Genomic DNA, 15,459 nt, shown 5'->3' on the forward strand with positions numbered 1-15,459 from the left:
ATGACACTCCAGCATCCTGTGGCCTGCAGAGGCTCCCACTCACGTGTGTATACAGATGCACATGTGTGCACGTGTGTGTGCACACGCTCACACGCACACACAGAGAGATAGAAAGATAGAGATAGATATCAGCTAATTCTATAATTGTCTGTTCTTTGCAATTTAGTTTTTTTTTCCTCCAAATCTTTTTCTCTATTCATGACAAGAAAGTCAGCGTTGGGTTTATTTGTTTAGCTTCTACCCTATCCACTGTGAGGGCTGCTGTGCATGGGAGAGGTTTTCTTTGTTTAGCACCATGCTAGCTGTCTGCACAGTGCTCAGTGGATAATAAATTCTGAACAAATATTTGTGGGATGAACAAATGAATAAATGAATATTGTAATTGTGCTATGATGACGGTCCCTTTAAGAAGGCTTCTCTCAGTCTGAGCAGATAAGGATATCTCATGATGCGCTTGCCAGTAGGTGATCTGATCTTGGGGTGGCGGGGTGGGGGGTGGGGAGTGGGGAGAGAAAAGACAAGGACAGGGTTTCAGAAGCCAGCTGGAGCCAGCTGAGACCAGCAGAATAGCTAGATTTTGAGGTCTGGAAGCCCGAGGCACGGAGGCCTATCTCTGCCTGGCACACAGCAGCCACTGGATACATGGAGCGATCAGTGAACAGCGAGCGAAGTTAGGAGGGATTTGCTTACTTCATGTGTGGGAAGTAAGTTAATCTATGAGAGAGGAGGCTGCCTGCCGAGAGAGGCAGGGGAGGGTATGAGTGCAGCTCATGCTCTGGAGGTAACTTCAACGCAGGAAGAAGTAGGCCTTTATCTTCCCACTTCTCTCCTTCTCCCTATCCTTCTGCTGAGAGGCACCAGGATGCTTTCTTGGACCCTAGGGACTGTGGATCTGGAAGATATTACCATCCCACAGGTTGTCTTAGGAGGCTGGCAACCCCCTTCTGCCTCTTCATGCCCTGGTCCACTCTTCCTCCACCATGTCCACTCTTCTCACAGGCTGTGAGAGGACAGAGCCTCAGATGGATGAGATCTTTCTGGAGACACTGAGCCAGGCCCAGGGCTGGTAGAGAACTGTTGACTTTCAATGACCTGGGCAGATCTGTGTCTGATCTGAGACCAGGGATCTGAGAACTCAGAAGAATGGGGCAGGTGACAGTCTAATGCTGCAGGTGACCTTACTTCAGCTTCAGTGCACTTTTGTACATGAATGGATTGAAGAAAGCAATGGTCCAAGGAACGTTGTTTGGGTTCAGAAAAAAATAAATGTTAGTAAGCACATACTAGAATATTAATAGAGCAGCCCTTTTCCAGAACTTTCTCAGGACAGACCAATTTAAAGACAATTGTCTGGCATGCATTATACATTATATCTGGGAAAGCATGAAAGCAAGGCAGAAGGCCATGTCCAGGTTCGGGGTGCACTGACCAGATTGGGGTCTATAGCTATGATCAGGCATCCAACAAGAATAAGCATATCTTATAATTTGAGTGTAAATGTTTGTCACAGGAGGCATGAAATCACATCTAAGAACAATCCAGGGAACAAAGTGTACCTGAGGTAGAGGCCCTCTAACTTTTCTCCTGGAGCCTCTCTCACAATCCCCCAAAGCATTATTAACCATGCATCATTCTTTTGACTGTGTCCCGATAGGCAACGACCTAAGGGGTTGCATGAGTGCAGGAGAAAGCTGGGGTGCTAGCCTAGGTCTGCTGGATTAAATTACCATGGCATCAGGACAGGCCTCACCAAGAAGAGCAGAGTGGGTTAGCAGAGGGGCAGGGGAGCGTGGAGGGGCAGGATGACTGTAAGGGCAGGATGGAGGAGAAACGGAGGAGCTCAGGAGGCCGGAACCAGAGAAGACAAAACAAAAGGAAGCCCATGGTACCTTAAGGAAGACTGAGGAGGACGGACCTGGGAGCTATGCCATTTCCTTGTAGGCTGGACATAGAAGGACTTGGACGACACAGTGAGCACTGAGAATTGGGGAAGTGGTGATAACTCTTGGCTGGGAGAATGGGCTGTGTATACCTCATGGAGGGAACAGAGAGGTATAAGCTAACCCATACAATTGAAGCCAGTGGACCCCCTCCCTACCTCATAGTTGAGAACAAACCACCTGGCTTATGAGTACAGAGGAAAGATAGAAAGATCATTAGAACCCACCATGGATTTGCTAAATTAATCTCATACTCTGACCAGGGCACTACTGAGTCTTCCGTGTAGACATACCCGGAGACATGGCATACCTTTGTGATTGTATTACTGCCGGGATCAGGACTGCAGAGACCTAGGCAGTGTCCACTGTCTCCAGATAAGATGGATAGAACAGTTCCCAGCATTCATTGTTCTTTGAGTGTGGATGGCGATGCAGGTTGAGTGAGGCCTCTGGGAAGCAGGCACTGAAGTGGAGTTAGAAGGGTTTGTGGGGAAGACTCACCTGCAGAAGAGAAGGGAAGAGGGGGTAGGACCGAGCAACACAAGCTGCCAAGAGTCTTTTTAGTCTGAGAGGTAGGGGGGTTCAGAGACAAAGCTGAGTGTTGGAAGGGTCAATTGTTGGTAGAAACAGCTGGGCTCTTGACCAGTGTGCCCAGTCGCTGGTCAGGATGGGTGATACACATAGGAACATTCCTTCCAGGTGGGCAGCCCATTTTCCCTGTGTCTAGTATGTGACACTATTAGTAACCACATTGGCACCATGAAGTAAGCAAGGAGAGGGCTTTAGTAAACAGGACATCTGGTTACTATATTTCCAGAAGATGACTCCGTGGTCAGCCTTGAATTTTTATTCTCTTCTGGTTCTATAGTGTTAATGATTTTTTAAACTATTTATCTTATATAAAATAGTAACATTCACTGGGCATATATTTATGTGTCAGGTTGGAGCCGAGCATTTTGCACAAGTTTACTCTATTAATACTCCTAGCCTCATGGGGCAGACACCATCATTTTAGTTATTGTATGCTTTATTTTACATACTTATACTTATTTACTTATGCATTTTATATACTCACTATGTTCTCAAGTAGTGTGCTTATTGGCTTATATAATATTACTGTTTATAACAGCTCTCAATTTATAAGTGAGGAAGCTAGCATGTGGGAAGGTTATATGGCTTTCTCAAAGTCATATGTCATTTAAGTGGCCAAACGAGGTTTTAAACGAAGACGTTTGCTTTTACAGCCTAAATGCTTAACTAGTTTAGATTTGTAGACTTTTGAGCCGCATAGTGTGCACAGTGAAAACCAGAGAAGTTGTGTGCCTTCTTGTAGCCACATAGGAGACCAAGCCTGAGCCTCCCTCTGACTCCGCAGTAAAGGGTTTCTTAATTACTACCAACCTCGTACATGCTTTTTGTTTTCTTGTAGATAATAGAGAACGAGGTAAGAAAATTCTACAGCCAAGATGTAGTGGTGGTTCAAAGTGATTCTGACGGGCTAGAGTGGGTCTTAAAGCCACTACGACGAAAGCTGTCAGAGGTCTATGTGGGCTTGTATATTTAGGTTCAGAAACACCAGGTGGACAAATGCCAGTCGGGGATGACCTTGCATGTTCTGGGGACGATGGTCAGAGCCAGGCTGAATGAACAAGAGGGCTCTCAGATCACTGTGGGTGGGGAATAGGGGTGAGGGTGGGATGTGGTTCTTCCCTGGGTATCCCTACTCACAGGGCGGAGATGGGAATGCAGTCAGGGACCCCTGGAAAAGGCATTTGAAAGCAAGGCTGCCAGTCGTTGCATCGTGAATGGCTGGATGGATGTGCTGCAGACTCAGTGGGGTTATGATCAAGTGCACTGGGGTCTTCAGACCAGCAGCACTGGGAGTTCCTAGTCAGAAAAGTACTTCCACCTTTAACAAGGTCCCCAGGGCTTATGGGGAACCATTAAGTTAGAGAAATACATGCTCTAGGTCAGTGTTTTTTCAGTCCTGAGTACACATTAGATGTCCCGGACCATGGGCTCTGTTTGGAAAACTTGATTCAAGTTCTCTCTGTGGGGACCCAATTTTCTTTCTTTTTCCATGTCTACTTTGCCTTTTCCTCCTTTCTTACCCCTTCTTCTTGCTTTAAAAACAAAACAAAACAACACACAGTTTCTCATGTACCCCAGGCTGACCTTGAACTTGCTAAGCTATAGAGGATGACGTTGAATTTCTGATCCTCTTGCCTCCACATCCCTGGTGATGGGATTACAGGTGTGCATCACTGTGCTAAATTTTTCTTTTTCAGTACTGGAGATGGAACCCAGGGCTTTGTGCACTCTAGGAAAGAACTCTACAAATTCAACTGTATGTCTCTGTCCCTCTTTGTCCTCTGTTTCTCTCCCTCCTAACTGTACCTTGAACTTGATTGAACATCAGAATGATGGAGAGTTTGCTGAAACAGCACCCCAGAGTTTCTAACTCAGCTGGCTAGATAGGGTCCAGGAGCCTACACTTCTGCCAAGTCCTCAAGTGATACTATTGCTCCTGGTTCTCTGAGCTCACCCTTTGAGAACCCATGGCATGCACACACACACACACACACACACACACACACACACACACACACACACACACACAGAGAGAGAGAGAGAGAGAGAGACAGAGACACAGAGAGACAGAGAGACAGAGAGAGAGAGAGAGACAGAGACACAGAGAGACAGAGAGACAGAGACAGAGACAGACAGAGAGAGAAAGAGACAAAGACAGAAAGAGCACTAGATAGGACTTCTAAAGAAAATCATCATGTGTGAGGTAAGAGGAGGAGGAAGAGGAGAAACAGGAAGGAGAAGGAGAGAAAGAAGAAGAAGAAGAGGAGGAGGAGGGAGGGAGGAAGAAGAGGGAGGGAGGGAGGGAGGGAGGGAGGGAGGAGGAAGAGGACAAGGAGGAGGAGGAGGGACCACTTTAACTATAGAGGCGAGCTAAGAATAAGGTTCTTTCTGAAGTCTCCTCCATCAGCTCCTTCCTGCTTTGAGTCCTTGTCTTGTTTCAGATGTGTCTTCTGTGAAGTTCTGGGTGTTCTGTTTCTCAGCAATCACCGTTTAAGAATTTGCCTGTGATCACATCAGGGCTCCCTTTCAGGGGCTCCAGCCATTGCTTTCAAGATGAGTGTGTGCTTCTCAGTGCAGCCTTGGTGGGCGGGGTCAGCACCCGCTGGACCTTTCTTCTCCTCTTCTGGACTCTTTCCTCTGGTCATCGTGACATACTTGCCAACCTTCACTTATTTTTTTTTTTTTCCCCTCTGTCACATTCCCTGACCCTGTAATGTGTTTGAAGCCCCTTCCCTCTTCTTCATCTCACAGCTCCTACCCAGTAGATTAGATGAATTCCATTATAGATGGTGTCTTAGTTAGGGCTTTATTGTTGTAGAGACACCATGACCATGGCAACACTTATAAAGAAACATGTTTAGTTGGGGCTGGCTTACAGTTTCAGAGGTTTAGCCCATTATCATCATGGCGGGAAGCATGGCGGCATGCAGGCAGACATGGTGCTGGAGAGGGAGCTGAGAGTTCTACGTTCGGATTAGCAGGCAGGAGGAAGAGAGAGACACTGGGCCTGGCTTGAGCTTCAGAGACCTCAAAGCCTGACCCCAGTGACACCCTTCCTCCAACAATACCACACCTACTCCAACAAGGCCACACCTCCTAATAGTGCCCCTCCCTATGAGCCTATGGGGCCATTTTCATCCCAACTACCACAGGTAGGCTGTCTTTTTATTTTTGCATCTCTTTCTGTCCCACCCTTGGTCACCTACCTCCAACTTCTGGCTCAGTCCAAGCATTGTTTCCATCACCCAGAGTTACTCTGATGGTAACTCCCTCCCTGGTCTTATATATGACATAATGTTGTCATAATTCTCAACAGGGATAGGCGCATTTGTTTCCCTTCCTCCGCGTGACCTCCTTTGCACAGAGACATGGGCAGGGCAAGTATGCTGGGAGACTACTTGGAGGATATTGGCTTTTGCACCCCTGGAGCTTCACACTCACACAGTGTCTGATGCACAATAGACGATGTCACTTTCCCACGGTTGGAGAGCACCTGGAAGCTGGTGAGTAAATGCGGCATTTGAGAACCGGTGCACTCTGTTCCAGCCCGCCATATCGTATCCATCAGCCGCCTTCTTTCTGGAGTTGTGGCCTGCTCCTGCTACAGTATGGATGACAAAGGAAAGCTGCCTAGTCACCGTCCTCTGCGAGAGCACCAACCTGGTCCATGCCACAATTCTTGCAGGAGATTGTTGGTGTCTTTATGTTCCCCGTTAGCAGTGTGATTCCCTCACTTTAAGAAAAAAAAAAAAATCATTTGGCGTTATTTTTGATTAGACTGGAGATTCCTAATTCCTCCATGGAGAGCCGGTGGGGGGTGGGGGGTGGGGGAGGGAGGGCCATTAAAGGCCAATATTGAAAGTTTCTTTTTCCAGGTCTCTTGAGTGTGGCATCCAGCACAAGGGGACAACCTAAATAGATATAATATCAAAACTCAGCCTTCCACCATCGCTGGTGGTTGGGAGCCGGTAACTTCCGCTGCTCTCAAGTCACAAACCAAGTCAGTTTCTGAGTCAGCTATTGGCTGGACAGCCAACAGTACAGCCAACAGAAAAAACAGCCTAGAGAGTGGGTTGGGCAAGAGGCCTGGGACAGAAGTCTGAGACCATTATAATATTGCTGCACTTCTAAGTCCCTCTGATCCCCAAAACTGAAGGACCTCCCCTTTCATTCTCTCTGAGTTCACGGGCAAGGAGGGTGGCCAGTAGTAAGATCCCGTTGTCCACAGACAAGGAATCCACGGGCCATAGTGGATCTCACAGTATATGAAGGTACGGCTGGATCTGAACCCAGCCTAGCTGCCTCATCCACGTCAGTATGCTGCCTCAAAAAAAAAAAAAAAAAAAAAAAAAAAAAAAAAAAAAAAGCTCAAACATGTACAAACCCATGCAGGGTGCAAATGCAAACGCTTCCTTCTGGAGGCATAAAATAGCCAACTGGTGATGGGAACTTGGCAGGGACGGAGAGGGATGAGTCAGGGGCGGCTTTCTGAGAGAAGAGATCTGTTCTGGATGGCTGAGGGAGAGGGGGCCATGGTAGGCAGCTAGGGAGGGGGGAGTGCTGGTGGGAGAGCTGCAGGTGGGGCATTGGCACTGGGACCGGCGGGCTGTGGATGGAAGCAATGAGACAGGCTGCATGGTACCCTGGTCTGTATGATGCTGTATACACAGCTAGAGCTGCGAATAGGGTGTGCAGGATGTGGGCATCTGTGGCTATGTGGCACACAGGTACAGGTATGTGCATGCATGTGTATATGAGATGTGGTTATTATGTGTGTGTGGGATGTGTATGTGTGTGGGATGTGTGTCAGGGCAGGTTGCGATGGCGCACGTGCATTTAGTGCAGTTCTAGCTCATCAGAAAGCTGTTGATGAAAGGTATTTAAGATTCTTCCTCTTCTCACCTGAGCACAGGTAGCATTCGGCATGCTCCCCCTCCCCCCCCCACACACTGTACTCGGTGACTCAGAAGTAGCATTACGTAGTGCATTTAGCTAGTTTAGTAGGTGTGTATGCTGCAGCACACATGTAGCTCACAGTCAGCTTCGGCTGCCTTCAGGGACTCAGGCAGAGTTATTGGGAGGCTGCCGTTTCTATCCTCAGCTCCACTGTCCTTGCCGTTGGATCACGTGTAGACTCTATCCATGTGATGGTCCACAGCCCAAATCCTCAGGTTCATATACTCATAACTTTAAGCCTACTGGAAAGAAAACTTCTTCTTTTTTAAAAACTGTATTTTCAACAACAACAACAACAACAACAACAACAACAACAACAAAAATACCCAAAGTTGAAAGCTTAGGCCACATAGCTATCTCTGACCTAACCACTGTGGTGTATGGATAGTAAGTTTGATTGGCATCTCAGGTTACGCCCCCCTCTCTAAGCTGGCTCAGAGTAGGATCCGAGCTCTGTGTGTTCACTTGCTGTCAGGTATGGGGAGGAAGGCTGTTAAAGAATTGTGTCTTAGGTCTTCACAGCCTGCTTATGAGGTGGGTACCACTTACCTGAGAGAGTGCCACTGACAAAGGAGGAGGCACATCTGGATAGACGTGCATATATCTTGTGACCTCTGCTTCCGGTAAAGCAATGATACCAGCTGAAGACAAAGCGAGGCTCTACAAGGAACCTCATTATTGTGGTAGTGTTGTGAGTGCTGGGCCCAGACATTCTAGAAGCAGCCCCTGTATTTGCTGTTTGGATTCCAGATGGGGATGATGAGGTCTGACCTGCTGAGATCCCAGCACGGACCTGTCAATCAAACCAGATCAAGGGGGAAATGGGCTTTGGGAAGGTTCAAGTGCTGAATACAGTTGGAATGTGATGGTGCCAAGGGCTGGCTACTGAAATAGTGACATCTTTTACTGGGTATACAGTAAGTGGCATCTGCTCCAATCACCCCAGGCCAATCTGGCTCCTCATTCCCTTGGCCTTTGGTCTGGGACCAAAGGGAGAATTCTTGGCCCTGGTTATAGGGACAGACAAAGATGAATGGACTGGAGAAATGGGTGGAGCTCTGCCACTCCTTGTCTCCTGCCTCTTCTGCTGGACCACGAGGCCACCATGACCCAGCTGCCTCTGTGCTCCTCTCCTCTCCCTCTCTGATTCCTGGTGTCCACCTGTCCTGGAGCAGGGGACAGAGGGGTCGGTACTGTATTATACTACACTTTTTGGTGCACCCAGTGGTTTTGAGTCACAGCTGAAGTAGAGACTCAAAATTCAAAATTCGAAAGTAAGGGCGGAAGACTGAATGACAGCTTCTGATCAGGCCTGTAGGAGAGGGAAGGCTGGATTTTGTTTTACCTGCTGTTTCTAAACTGTCATATGTACTGTGCTGTATGGTTAGGACCTCTCGCTTGGGAGCCCAAGACAAACCCGTGCTCTGTGTTTACACTGTGAACACTTTAGTCATCACACCTGCCTCAAATGATCATCCATAAAATGGGGATATTTTTAAAAATTTTAATTTTATTAATTTATTCAGATTACAACTCAATTGTTATCCCATCACTTGTATCCTCCCATTAAAATGGGGATATTGATGGTGTCCACCTCACACATTTTTCAAAGGATTAAGGAGGGGAGTAGCAGGGCGTCATTTGATTTCTGACCTGCAGATAGCTACGATTTAAAAACGTTTTCCCTTTTTATATAGCTATTATTATTATTATTATTATTATTATTATTATTATTATTATTATTATTATTATTATTATTTTTATTATTTTTATTTTATGTGTACAAGTGTTTTGCCTGATGTATGTATGTGCTGCCTGTGTGCCTGAAGAGGACAGAAGAAGGCATCAGATGCCCTGGAACTGGGATTTTAGGCAGTTGTGAGCCACCATGTGGGTGCTGAGAAACGAACCTGGGTCCTCTGCAATAGGAACGAGTGTTCTGAACCACAAAGCCATCACCCCGGCATCTTCCCATTCCCTTTCCTGCTATTTGTCTTGCTTTCATCACACCAGCTTTCCCCTTGGAATGAACACCACACAGCACTACTTCTGGAGGTGCTGATGTGGAAGAATCCAGAACAAGAAGTTTGAAGCGTGTTCCTCTACGAGTTCTGGTCTCAAACATTTTGCCTTTTCCATTAAAATATGTGACTTGGGTTTTAGCCCAGACACTATGATTATAACCCCTCCTAGCAGACAAATCATTCTTAAATAATTCTTTTCTAGGCGATTCTTATAATCTACCCCTCCTCTTGGAAGTCTGCGGTGGCAGCTCATCCCCTCTGTACTGAGCCTACAGCTCCTTAGTCCTTTGTTCAGTTGTCTTGTCTCTCTCCGCCTCAGCCACTACCTCTGAGCTTCTTTCCCACTTCCTGCCTGCACAGTCTCTGGCACAGCTGAGTCTGGGGTGTGCATCTTGCCATTTTCTCTGCCATGCCCATTTCTACTTGTGAGATTCTCCCAGTGGATTTTTTTTTTTTTTCCAAACCAGATTCCTCACCTTCATGATCCAACATGAAGCTCCCCTGTAGAGCATCATATGAGTGATTTGGGGAGGACAAATGGAGCTTTGGCCTTGGCCTGGGGTGTGCTACTTGGAGTGTGTGCACATGCAAGCCGTGCAACCCAGCCGTTTTCTAGACATGCCCCTCTGGCTTTCTTCTCTTATGATAATGAATGCAAATCTTCATACCTGGTATTTGTTACTCAGGAGAGTAATTTATTTATTACCCAGTGTGCTTAGCTACAAGTCATCCTCTGCTTAGCCCTTTAGGAGAGACTGATTTGCCTTTAGGGATCATGTTAGGCTACCCTCAACCTTTTCCAGGACTTTAGGAGCTGTTCCCAGAGGATCAGGGTGATAAGGGGCAGGGTTTGCTCAGGGGGCTACCTTCATAACCTGCTCCTTCACTCGGCCATGTGTTCTTCGGCAGCTCTTCTTCACCTTTTTAAGCCCCCGTGCAGCCAAGGGAAAAGGATGATACACTAGGCCCACCTCGTAAAGATGTGGTGTGAATTCGGTCGGATAACATGCCTATGGCGCCTTGTACAGTGTCTGGTAGTAATGGTTCACCAACGTGCACAGCACTGTAACTCTGCAAGGCTTTCCAGGCTGTCTTTACTTTCTCTCTCAATGCAGAATCTCTCATTCTCCTATTAGGGCCCGCGCATCCCACTCATCTCTCTTCTATGGCCGTTTGTCACCATGCTCTCTGGTCACCTCCTTACAGTGCGTTTCCTCTACAGTCACGTCAGCTGTGAGAGCACAGGGAACGCATTCTTCCACACACGATGAATGTTTGCAGAAGTTAATATACTGAAAGTGGCTTCTCTTGCCCTGTTCCTCTATTTTTAAATTTCAATTAATTCATTCACTTTTAAACATAGATAATCCTTCCCAGTGGTTCAAAATTCACAGGGAATAGATGCTCTAGGAGCAAGAATTTGCCTTTTCTCCACCTAGATGCAAACAATGGTTTTTATCTGTCCAGAGCCATCATATCTATGTATGGAAAGGTATGTAAGAATTCTGCCAGGATTTTTTGATCTCTGCTTCTTCCTTCCTTCTTTCCTTCCTCCCTCTCTCCATCCCTCCTTTTTCTTTCTTCCTTTCCTTTTTGCTCCCTTTCTCTCTTTCTCTGTTTCTTTCTTTCTATCTTGAGATAGTTTCTTATAGCTCAGGGTGGCCTTGAACTTACTATGTACTGAAGGTTAGCCTTGAACTCTCCATCCTTCAGCTAGTGTCTCCGGAGTATGGCTCAGCTTCTGGAAGCATATTGTTACTTAACCCTTGAATGATGTGAGACGTGGACTATGTGTCTTGGTTTCCTCGGATATAAAATGCATATGTAGTGGTCACTGCTTGTGACGATTGCTGAGGTCATATGTGCCAAACATTAGGAATAGTGCTTTTGTGGAGGAGGGTCTCAGTGGTGACTGCTACAATGAGGGCAGGGTGCCATTCTTCCCATGGTTAGCACAGGTGAGGACCATGCTACCTCCTTCACACTCACCCTCTCAATCAAACAGCAACCCACAAAGCAAAGACTGTTACTTAGGGTCCTTTGGGTGGAAAAATCTCAGAGATGATGTTTGTGGTTGAACCACAGGAGACTGGATTGTCCCTCGAGCCTTCTTGGTGCTATTCTCTTCCTAGGGCCGCGATCTGTACACGGTGGGTAATCAGTAAAAGCTGCCTGTCCTGCCCAGAGCCTTAGGGCTTTGATTTGAAGGCATCTGTTCCTGAACAGGCTAGCTAAGGCTCTTGATTTGTCCTGGCTTAACCCTCAATTCAGGCCAGGGCCATATGCTTAGAATCTGCCATTCCTGCCTGGCGCCATCTCTAAGGGAATCTGCCTTCCAATTATGATTTTTTTACCCTCATGTTTATATCAGCAGAAACTAAGGGGAGAAGAACCAGCCTTTAACTAGGATTTTATTACCCATTGACCTCAGCCGTCTCCATCTATTTCCTTCGAGTTCTGCCCATTAGTTGTCAGGGTAACGTGGTGTAACTCCCTGTTGGCTACACTTGGCTGAGTTTAATTCTCCCTTGCTTCCCTACTGGCCAGACATGGCTGCCCGGTGTACTTGTTCCAAGAGCACTGCAGGGCACAGCCATGGAGAAGTAGAACTGGAGCAGGAGATGTGTTTGGGGGCGGGGGCGGGGGGGAGATGGGTAAGTGCCCAGCTCCTTATTCTCAGCAAGTAATTACAGCATTAAAGTGTGATTTGCGGGTCACTGCTGGAAAGCGGGAAGTTGCGCACCAGGCAGAACTGCGCATGTGGGAAAGGCTGGGATTGGATGGCCTCAGCCAGGGTGAAGCTTTGCTCAATCCTGCCTTGAATGCCTGAGGTTCCTCTGCACCTGCTGTCTCTGGACCCGTCTCCTCCCTGTCTGCCACCATCTCCCTGTCTCTGAAACAAAGAGCGTGTGCATCTGTGTTTTGCTTTCTTCTTACCTTGTCGCATTTCTTGTCCCCACATCTCTAGTCTTCCCTTCCGAAGTGTCCACTTTGCCACTTAATGCGTCTCTACTAAGCCTTGAAATAGCTTGCATTCTACCTTTTCCAGGCAAGACCAAAAGTGGGGCTAGGTCCTAACACTCAAAGGTCCTACTTCTACTGAACCAGATCCACCGTTCATGCCTCTACCAGGTTTCTACAACACCCCCACACCCCCAAACAGGGCCATTGATTAGAGACCAAGCGTGAGCCTGTGGAGGCATTTCACATTCAAATGACATGAAACACCATCCTGGACTTAGATCTATTTATATGCATGTGTCCGGTTATCTGCTGAATACACTGCCCTCCATGGGTCCCTTGTGTTTCCCAGCCTGAGATAGATTCTTCCCCCACCCCACCCCCACCCTTAACACCCACATTCAAAAGGCATGAGTCTTCAAGGACCCTCACCATCCATTTTGCCTTCTCTTTTGGTTCTTTATGAGTCAAGCACGAGGCCAACGGCCTCAGTGTCCTTTAAATATACTCTGCACTGCATCTCATAGGCATGTCCCCATTCCAGCTGGAGGCAGCTAAGGCAAGGCCAACCTCTTTAGCCCTTTCCTAGGCTTGAACATCTACCTTTGAGGAAGTAGAAATCAAATGTGGCAGCTCTCTTGTCCTGCCTTTCTTCCCCAAAACTCTGTACTTCCTGCAAGTGGATGGCAGACAAGAGTCCTCCTCACAGTGGTGTATCTCCTGCTGTTGGGGTTTCCAGGCAAAGGCAATTTGATCTCTTCTTTCCCAAAGTGCACTATGATCAGAGAGGGTGCTTCCTAATGACTTCATCTCTTAAACCGGGGGGGGGGGGGGTTACTTCTAGAAGGATGTCTCTATAGCAGGGTGCTAGTTCTCCCAGACCGTATATTTAAAACATATAGAAGAGATATGGCATCTTAAAATCGAACAAACTGGTTCCAGACCAGGACTCCTTCCAGTGGGGTGAACCTTATAGAAGAGACTCCCCCTGGTCCAATCTGACACTGGTCATTTGTTTCCTTGCTTTCGGATGCTCTGCTCAGTCCCCCAGAGATGCTGACCCTCTCTTTCAGTGTTTAAAAGCCATTTCTTCAGCATTCTTTCCAGTCATTGGAAAATGGATTCTTTCCCCTCCAGCTTTTGAAGGAAAACACATGGGTGGGACAGTGACGGCCGACCCTCAGTTACAAGGCTTTAAGAGTTCCGGAGAGGAGCAAGAGTTGGATTCAATCATATATTGATTTTCAGCCCAGGAAATTGTGGCTGCTTCATACAAGGGTAACAAGTACTCTGCTGTGCTTTTCAGAGAGAGAGAGAGAGAGAGAGAGAGGCAGTCAGCCTTTAAACAGTGAAAATCTCTGCTGTGCAGAGGGATTTCATTTAAATCCAGTTGTAAGCCAGCAATGAGTTTAAAAACAAAGCAGCATTAAAAGCCACAGCCACACCCAGAACCCCATGTCCACAAGAAAACAGATGGCGTCATTTAAGCCAAACAAGGTGAATCTTAAAGAAATCAAATTCCTTTGAGGGTAATGGACTAGATTTAGCTGATCTTTCTTAGGGACTACACAGTTAGCCATCTTCTTTTCAGACATGTTAGAAGAATTTAGTACCAAAATTGTCCTTTAATGGGTACCTGAGGAACACATGGGCAGAGCGGCCTTCTCCTCTAGAACACGCGTCTGGGTTCCTGGGCTCATCTTCACAGCTGATGTTTGTCTTAGGTACACAAGATTTTCCAAATTGGGGTGCACCTCTCCTGATTGTACCTTGCTTTGGTTTTGGGGTGTCAGGGGGAGGTATCACATGCTATCTGTCCAAGCAAAGGAACTGAGCACAGCCTTGAGACCTCTGGGAACTGCTTTTTCTGCTGATGCAGCTCTAGGGAGAACCCAGCTTCCTGCTTCTAGCCCCAGGCTGTGAACCATTATCTTTTATGTCCTAAACATTACTGAGAGGATGCTCTAGACCTTCTATTATAGTGTGGGTCTGCACCATGCTCCTGAAATGCCCTGACCACTGGTGGCTTAGGGACTTATAGGTATATGAATATATACATGTGAACATATATGAAAAGTCATAAAGCATTGACTCCTCATTGTGGGAAGTAAAATATCTCAGGCTCTGTCTTCAAACTGGAGATCTAGAAAGCTGCCATGATCAAGTCAGTTCAAGCTGGAAGGCCTAAGAACCAGAATGCAGGTGGCATATGCCCCAGTCCAAATGCACCAAAACATTAGACACCTCTCAGCTCAAACAGAGAAAAGAGGCAGATTCCTTCTCCCTCTTCCTGTTGTTCTAAGTTAGGCCTTCCATGAACTGGATGGTGTCTGCCCACTCTCTACTTTACTGAGCCCACCCATTCAAATGCTAATCTCACCTGAAAGCAGCCTGGCAGACATATTGAGAGATAATGCTTAACCAAATTTCGAGGGTCCGCAATGGGATGGCCATCTGGTACCCACAATCACATCTGAGGATGCTGTGTGTCTGGGGTCAATTTTGTAAAGCCCTCTGAACTGAAGGTCACTCTTTCTTCATACCTCAGGGAGGGCTGGTTCTTACCACTCCAGCCTCCTCACTCCGCTGTCACCACTTGCATCAAGCCAACCTTCTGATGAGTACAGAGAAAGTCCCGTGTGCCTCTAAATTGATGTTTTTGTCTGGAAAGTGTTCTTGTCCATGGCTGCTGCACAGCACCACTGCTAGGTCTACAATGGGTTTTCTAAAGCCTAGAGCGCTCACAGAAGATGGTCATGGTTTGATAACTCTGAGATTGCAAGCTCCATCCCCAGCAGGCCACTGACCTCCTAGGGACCCTTTGGGGGAAGGTGCGGGTCTTGTTAGCTTTAGGAGATGCCCAGTCTAGAATGCTGCTCCCTCCCCCCCCCTTAGCTTCTAACACCTCCAAAGCAAATCCTAGGACAGAGTTTTAGATGGTCAACATGTTTATCATGATCTCTCAGGACTGCTGTATGGAGGCACAA

Source organism: Acomys russatus, chromosome 32 (genome assembly GCF_903995435.1).
Source record: "Acomys russatus chromosome 32, mAcoRus1.1, whole genome shotgun sequence".
Taxonomy (NCBI): domain Eukaryota; kingdom Metazoa; phylum Chordata; class Mammalia; order Rodentia; family Muridae; genus Acomys; species Acomys russatus.